This window comes from Chiloscyllium plagiosum, chromosome 11 (genome assembly GCF_004010195.1).
Source record: "Chiloscyllium plagiosum isolate BGI_BamShark_2017 chromosome 11, ASM401019v2, whole genome shotgun sequence".
Classification (NCBI taxonomy): Eukaryota; Metazoa; Chordata; class Chondrichthyes; order Orectolobiformes; family Hemiscylliidae; genus Chiloscyllium; species Chiloscyllium plagiosum.
In genome coordinates, this window is record NC_057720.1 from 54,733,293 (window position 1) to 54,740,125 (window position 6,833).

Here is a 6,833-nt window from a genome sequence, read left to right on the forward strand (position 1 = left end):
CATTTCTTACACAACCATTTCGGTCGTTATGGCTGCTACTTGGGATTGGGTTTCGGCCAACGCATCAGCAGTATTGTTGGCCAACTCTTCCATGGAAGCTGCTAACTTTTGTATTTCTACTCCTGCTCGAGCAGTCCCATACATAAGTATCAAAGTCCAGAGGAGGCGATCTCCTTCGGTTACTTTCCGGGTTACTCGCCTTCCTCCCTGTTTATTCCGAGGTATTTTGGGGGCTTTCTTTAACAGCCTCAAGTGGGGAATTATATAGGCAAGGTAGCAGCAGCCATTCCAGCCTTTCTGGCTTTGAGGCCGTGTTTGAACTGGATGGTCCCAGCACCCATTCCCGTTACATCCGCCACTCCAAATGTACTTCTCACCGCGGATAAATGGGTAGGCCTTTAAGCCACACACCCAGTATGTCCCATTCAATACTTGGGTAATAGTTGTGGGAGTAGCTTGGCTGGTGTGGACACAAGATGATTTTCCTAATCGGAAGGGTGCGGTATCACTCTGATTACAGAAACAAGTGGGATTTACTGCTCCTTTCGTGGGGGGTGGGGGAAGGGGACTCTAAGGCCATCGATGGCACCCAGAGTTTTCAATGACTGGTCGAGGGAACCATCCCGCAAAGTTATAATTACCCCTGTCAGATCTCCATTTTGTATCATTTGAGCCAGAGTCAAATTGCTGTACATCGTACACTTCATCTTTGGTAAGTGGTATTACCGCGAGAGGAATTCCGGATTCCCCATGGTGTGGGATCTCCACACACACCCAACAGTCGGTATGCCCCTTTAGTTTAGCATAATTCTGACATAAAGTGGTAAAATGATTCCCCCCCCTTTGGCAGCTAGCACCAATATTATCATGACAATATAAAGCTGACCATTCATCTCAGCTCACAACCCGATCTGTCTATTCCCTAACCCTTTAAATACCAAGGAGGAGTGAGTCCATGCAACACTTACAATTGTTTTGGGATACAGTTTTTTAACCAATACTTAATAGTCTCTTATCTCAGTCCATTCTTTTTGCTCAGCTTGATTTTCAGAGGGTTGTCTGTAGGATGCGCTTGCCACTCTGCTGGAGGGGAAGGAGCGTCCACCGGGCCCTTAACACGAGTGTGATGACGCCACCCTTTTTCAGCAGTTCGGACAGCTGTTTTAGTAGTTAGGAGGGCTAGGAACAGTCCCTCCCAGCTTGGGTGCAGTTTGGTATCTTTCCAGGTCTTTATCAGGACCCAATCACCCGGTTGTATTCGATGTACAGTGAACTCATGTGGAGGTGTCTGGGTCAACAGACCCTTCTTCCTAAGGACAGAAAGAAGTACCGAGCGCCACAATGTAGTTCTTTAAAAACTTATCATTGAACTCTACAGTTGGTAATTCCCCTTTTCCACCCAAGGAAGATAATCAAAACATCATCTCATAAGGAGAGAGGCCTATATCACGCCTAGGTGCAGTCCTAATGCGTAGCAATACGATAGGTAAACATTTTGTCCATGGTAATCAAGTCTCTAGGACTAGCTTAGACAATTGCTTCTTTAAGGTTTGATTCATTCGTTCCACCCGTCCAGAGGAAGGCGGGTTCCAAGGAGTGTGGAATTGCCAAGAGATCTCTAATCCCGCCATTACTTCTTGTAGGATCTTAGAGGTAAAATGGCTACCTTGGTCTGAATCTATACTTTCCACCACTCCATATCGAGGAATTATATGTTCTAAAAGAGTTTTCACGACTCCCTTCGAGGTAGCTGAGGACATTGGAAATGCCTCCACCCACGCAGTTAGATGATCCATTAGGACTAATAAGTACTTCTGTTTCCCTACTGGGGGTAATTCTGCGTAATCTACCTGTATTTTTTGAAAAGGTCTTACCCCAGGGTTTCTTCCACCTCTTGGCCCCCCTCCCGTTACTTTGTTATCAATCTTTCGGCAAGTCGGGCATCCTTTACATCCGTACTTCCTTAACACTATGTCACACATAGCTTGGGAGCCCCAATGACTGCCTTGGTGGAAGGTGGTTAGGATGTTTCTCATGACTGGTTTACTTAATAACTTCCTTCCATCCAGGAGGATCCATCTTCCTTGGGTTGTCTTAGCCATCGTTATTTACTGCACTATCCTCCACCCCAATTTTTAAGCCCAGCAATATAATCAAATCCCTACCTAATAGGTTACTTCCAATGTCAGGAATATATAGTAATTGTCCTATCATTTCCTCATCATTTCTTCTAATTAGGGTTGGTTCAAAAATAGGCACCAAGAATTCTTCGCCTTTTACTCCGGAAACCTTAAGATATTCCTTAGTCGATTTAACGCCGGTAGGTCTAAAACTTAGGGATGACTGTGCCGCTCCCGTGTCCACCAAAAATACTGCCTCCTCCCCTTCAGGTTCCACCTTTAAATTTATCAAGGGTTCCCGGTGGGTCTCAGGAGGAAGGAACCCCTGACTCCCCTAATCTTCAGCTAAAGTCATTAGGGAAACGGCTTCTCTTTCTCGTGCTAATTCGGGCATTCCCGTTTAAAATGCCCCACTTTTCCACAATGGTAACACCCTGCCTGTTGCCTCCTTTCCTGGGTATCTGACCCTTGTCTTTCGTGTCCTCCCCTACCCTTGCTGTTATCCCCTGATCCCATTCTCCTTTTTGTTATTTCTTCTACTGCCTTCACCATCATTTTGGCTTTCTGTTTCTGCTTCTCATCTTCCCTTTTCACATACACTTTCTGTGCCTCACATAACAGTTCTTCCATCTGTCTTTCACTCCATCCATCTAATTTCTGTAATTTCTTTTGTATGTCCAGCCATGATTTAGTTACAAACTGGACCTTTAAGAGTCCCTGTGCTATTAGATTATTGGGATCCATTCCCGAATACTTCCTTGTGGCCTCGAGCCTTTTAAGAAATGCAGAAGGGGTTTCATCCTTCTCTTGTCGTACTTCAAAGGCCTTAACAAAGTTTTATGATCTAGGTGCCGCCTCTTTAATTCCTAATATTACCATTTCTCGTAGATTCCGCATTGACTCTCTATCTTCTCTGTCATTATTTTCCCAATGAGGGTCAACATTTGGGAATTTCTGTTCTGCTGGGGCCCCTTCTTCCCCAACTAGGTGCTTCTTTTCCCATTCCTGTAAAGCCGCTCTCCTAATCATACCTCACTCTTCCCCTGAAAATAACGTTCCTAAAATTGCCATCAGTTCTCCCCAGGTATATAAATTAGGCTATAGGAATTGCTCTAATTGTTCGGCTAGTCCAACCGGATCCTCTATTAAACTTTTCATTTCCTTTTTAAAGACCCTAACTTCACTGCTAGTTAAGGGAGTGTTTACATATCCGATTGTACCTTCCCCAATCGGAACCTCTCGTAAGGGACATAATTTTACATTTTCCATTATCTCTGCTCCTCCTTTACGTGTGGTGGCTCGAGTGATTCTGAGCCCCCTAGGTTCTACATCTTTTAGTTCAGAGTCCGTTCCCCTTTCTGTGTCTGGACTCGGTTCTGCTTCGGGAGCTGTAGGCTCGTTCCGGGGAGTAGTATATGGGGCGGCAAACACATTAAGGGATCCCATTGTGGCTTCCCTTTTTCATTCTTCTTTATTCCTGATTCCTCCATATTCATGGGACATAATTTTACTCCCGCGCTCCCTATCCAACAAGCCACATATTCTGACTCTTCTTGACTGAGTATTTCTTTCCGATTGACGTATATATTTAGATCTTGGCACAGCCAGTCTTCATCAGACCCATATTTGGGCCAAAAAAAGAAAAAAAACAGGTGCCTTAATACTTTCTCTAGTCCAAACAAAACAACAATAGTTTATCAGTGTCCTTTTTTTTGTCCCGCGTCCGGGAGTTGTGTTCCCAATTACCCAACATTCTCCCCAAAGAACTATCGGGCGGGATATATCCCCTTTAACGTTATTTACAGATCGATCGTTACACAGGCAACTCCCTGTGCCTCCCATTGTTGCTAATTTAATTAATATTAACAAGGTCCAGTGTCACCTTCTTCCACACCCCCTTCAGGGTCCTGACTAGACACCTTACTCGTCCGATTAATCTGACCAATTATATGCTTTTTTTTAAAGACTTCAACTGTTCTCCATAAATCACTTTTATGTAAGGATAAAAGAGATTAGTCAGAAACTGATAGTAAGGCAGTCATGACCTGTAAAAAGAGCAGGAGTTAACATTTTATTTCATAATCTGTAAAATCATTAACCTTAAAAGAAATCATGTTAAAATTTCCATAGTAGAAATTAGATTCAAAACAGTCCCAGATCTCAAGCTCCAGGGAACAAAGCACAAACATTCAATCACCAACAAACAAATGTGCATTCAAACCAAATCACAAAGGGTTAAACTTTCTACTAGCTGTCCAGCTCTTTTGTCTCTCTCTCTCACACACTCAAACACAGACACCATATCTCACAGACGCTTTGAGCTTCCCGCAACAACTCCTCTAGCTTTTGAATATTCTTCTGAATGTCTGGCCATACGTTAGTTACAAAGTGCACCCTCAATAGCCCTTCAGCTACTAGCCCTTCTGACACGGGCTGTTTTCCATTGATATATGCTTAATTTTATATATCGCCAATTACCCATACGTGTTGTACATCCCGACCACCAAGGCAATACTTAAAGGTCTCTTTTCTTACCTTGGTCTGTGCACAGAGTTACCTGGTCATTTCGGTGCGCCCCCTCCCGCGGCAATTCCTGCAGCAAATACCGCTGCCCCCGGTTGTCCGGATATATCCTTTAAGAGCTTTCCCTACCCTAGTCTTGTGCACAAGAGTTGCCCGACCGAACCCGCCTCGTCTGCCAGCCTTGTTTCCAGGGTCTCCCATCCAGATCGTACTCGCCCAAACTGCGAATGACAAGCAAGGCAGTCGGAGATCACCGAAATTGGCGAGGTGCACCTCCCCTATCGTCCCAAGAGTGTCGAGCGGTCGGAGTTTTGGATCCCGGACAAGTCCCCAATTGTGAGAAACAGAACTCACTCACAAATCAATCAGCCTGAGACAAAGCCTTGGAAACAAGAACAATTTATTACAGTCTTGCAAATACCGGACACTTCTGCAATCAATCAGAAATGCGCGCCAAAACAGAGCCTGTTAGCTTTCTTATTCAGTTTACAAGTTGCGGAATCACACCTCCCTTTTCCCATCCTATCATAAGCCGATTACCTCACTTGTTAGTTATTTTCTTATCTGGCCATCCTGCTGTCTTTGTCTGCATTCTTTGTTCCTTGTTTGTTACAGCTTGTTCTTTTATCCAGTTTCTCTTATCATACTATAAGCTTTATTGTAAAATGCCCCTGCTGCTTCTTTTTATGGTCAGCTACAACCCTTCATAGTTATTTCCTAGCTTAAAATTATTTTCTTTAAAAGACCCTCTATATTCATTAAAGTCTTAGTCTTAAGTATGCTACATGCTACAAGAATTCTGCGACCGTTTGTATAATGTTCCCCTTCCCCTCACTCCACAACGCCCCCTCCCCCACTGCAGAAACTACATTTCTAATCTCCCACAATTCCCCCTTTTTTCTTTTTCTCTAACTGTTGTTTCTGCACTTATTAAGTCTCCTTTAATTAATTTTCTCATGTTCTGCTCTCTTACGCCTTTTGGCGATGAGGTTCACAATCTTACATTTTACATTTGTGTTGTTCGTCCCTCGAACTCTAGAAACATTCTTTGACTTTCTCTTTGTTGCATATCACCTGCTGATTGTACGTACATACCTGAGGTCTCCTGATGATTTATTTAGGTTCCTTCCCCAATGGATGTCATCAGTCGGCTCATTACCCATTTTAGGACATTGAACCCTACCACCAGACCCACTAATATCAATAATCCATAGATAGCTAGATTGACTAACCACCTTCCCCAGTCAGTCAATGCCCAATTCCCCCATTCCCATTCTTTTTTGTTCCGGTACCGATTACCGGCCTCCCTTATCTTGGCGATTTTGTCTCGCACATGTTTGGAAATATCAGTAATGTTAGAGGAGACCTCAGGTATGTATGTACAACATTCCTCTCCAATTAGTGCACAGGCACCACCCTTCTCGACTAGAATATAATCCAGAGCCATCCTGTTCTGAAGGGTCGTTAGCTTAGTGGCAATCATTTCGGTCGTTATGGCTGCTACTTGGGATTGGGTTTCGGCCAACGCATCAGCAGTATTGTTGGCCAACTCTTCCAGGGAAGCCGCCAACATTTGTATTTCTACTGCTCGAGCGGTCCCATACATAAGTATCAAAGTCCAGAGGAGGCGATCTCCTTCAGTTACTTTCCGGGTTACTTGCCTTCCTCCCTGTTTATTCCGAGGTATTTCTGGGGCTCTCTTTAACAGCCTCAAGTGGGGAATTATATAGGTGAGGTAGCAGCAGCCACTCCAACCTTTCTGGTTTTGAGGTAGTGTCTAAACTGGATGGTCCCAGCACCCATTCCCGTTCTATCCGCCACTCCGAACGTACTTCTCGCCAGGGATAAATGGGTAAGCCTTTAAGCCACACACCCAATATGTCCCATTCAATACTTGGGGAATGGTTGTGGGAGTAGCTGGGCTGGTGTAGACACAAGATGAATTTCCTAATTGGAAGAGTACGGTATCATTCCGAATACAGAAACAAGTGGTATTTACTGCTCCTTTTGGTGGGGAAACTCTAAGGCCATCGATAGCACCCAGAGTTTTCGGGGCTGGTCGAGGGAACCACCCCGCAAAGTTATAATTACCCGTCAGATCTCCAAGTTGTATCATTTGAGCCCGAGTCAAATTGTTGTACATTGTACACTTTTCTCTTTGGTAAGTGGTATTACCGTGAGAGGAATTCC

At 44.2% G+C, this 6,833-nt stretch overlaps 1 long non-coding RNA gene across 2 annotated transcripts in view; it reads right to left on the reverse strand.

Annotated features, from left to right (window-relative positions):
* LOC122554403 overlaps positions 1-6,833 on the reverse strand; it is a 15,133-nt gene that overhangs the window by 7,264 nt on the left and 1,036 nt on the right. For both annotated transcript variants that reach the window (XR_006312985.1, XR_006312984.1), the window contains exon 2: positions 4,656-5,025. This is a non-coding gene — a long non-coding RNA (uncharacterized LOC122554403). The remainder of the gene's footprint in view (positions 1-4,655; positions 5,026-6,833) is intronic.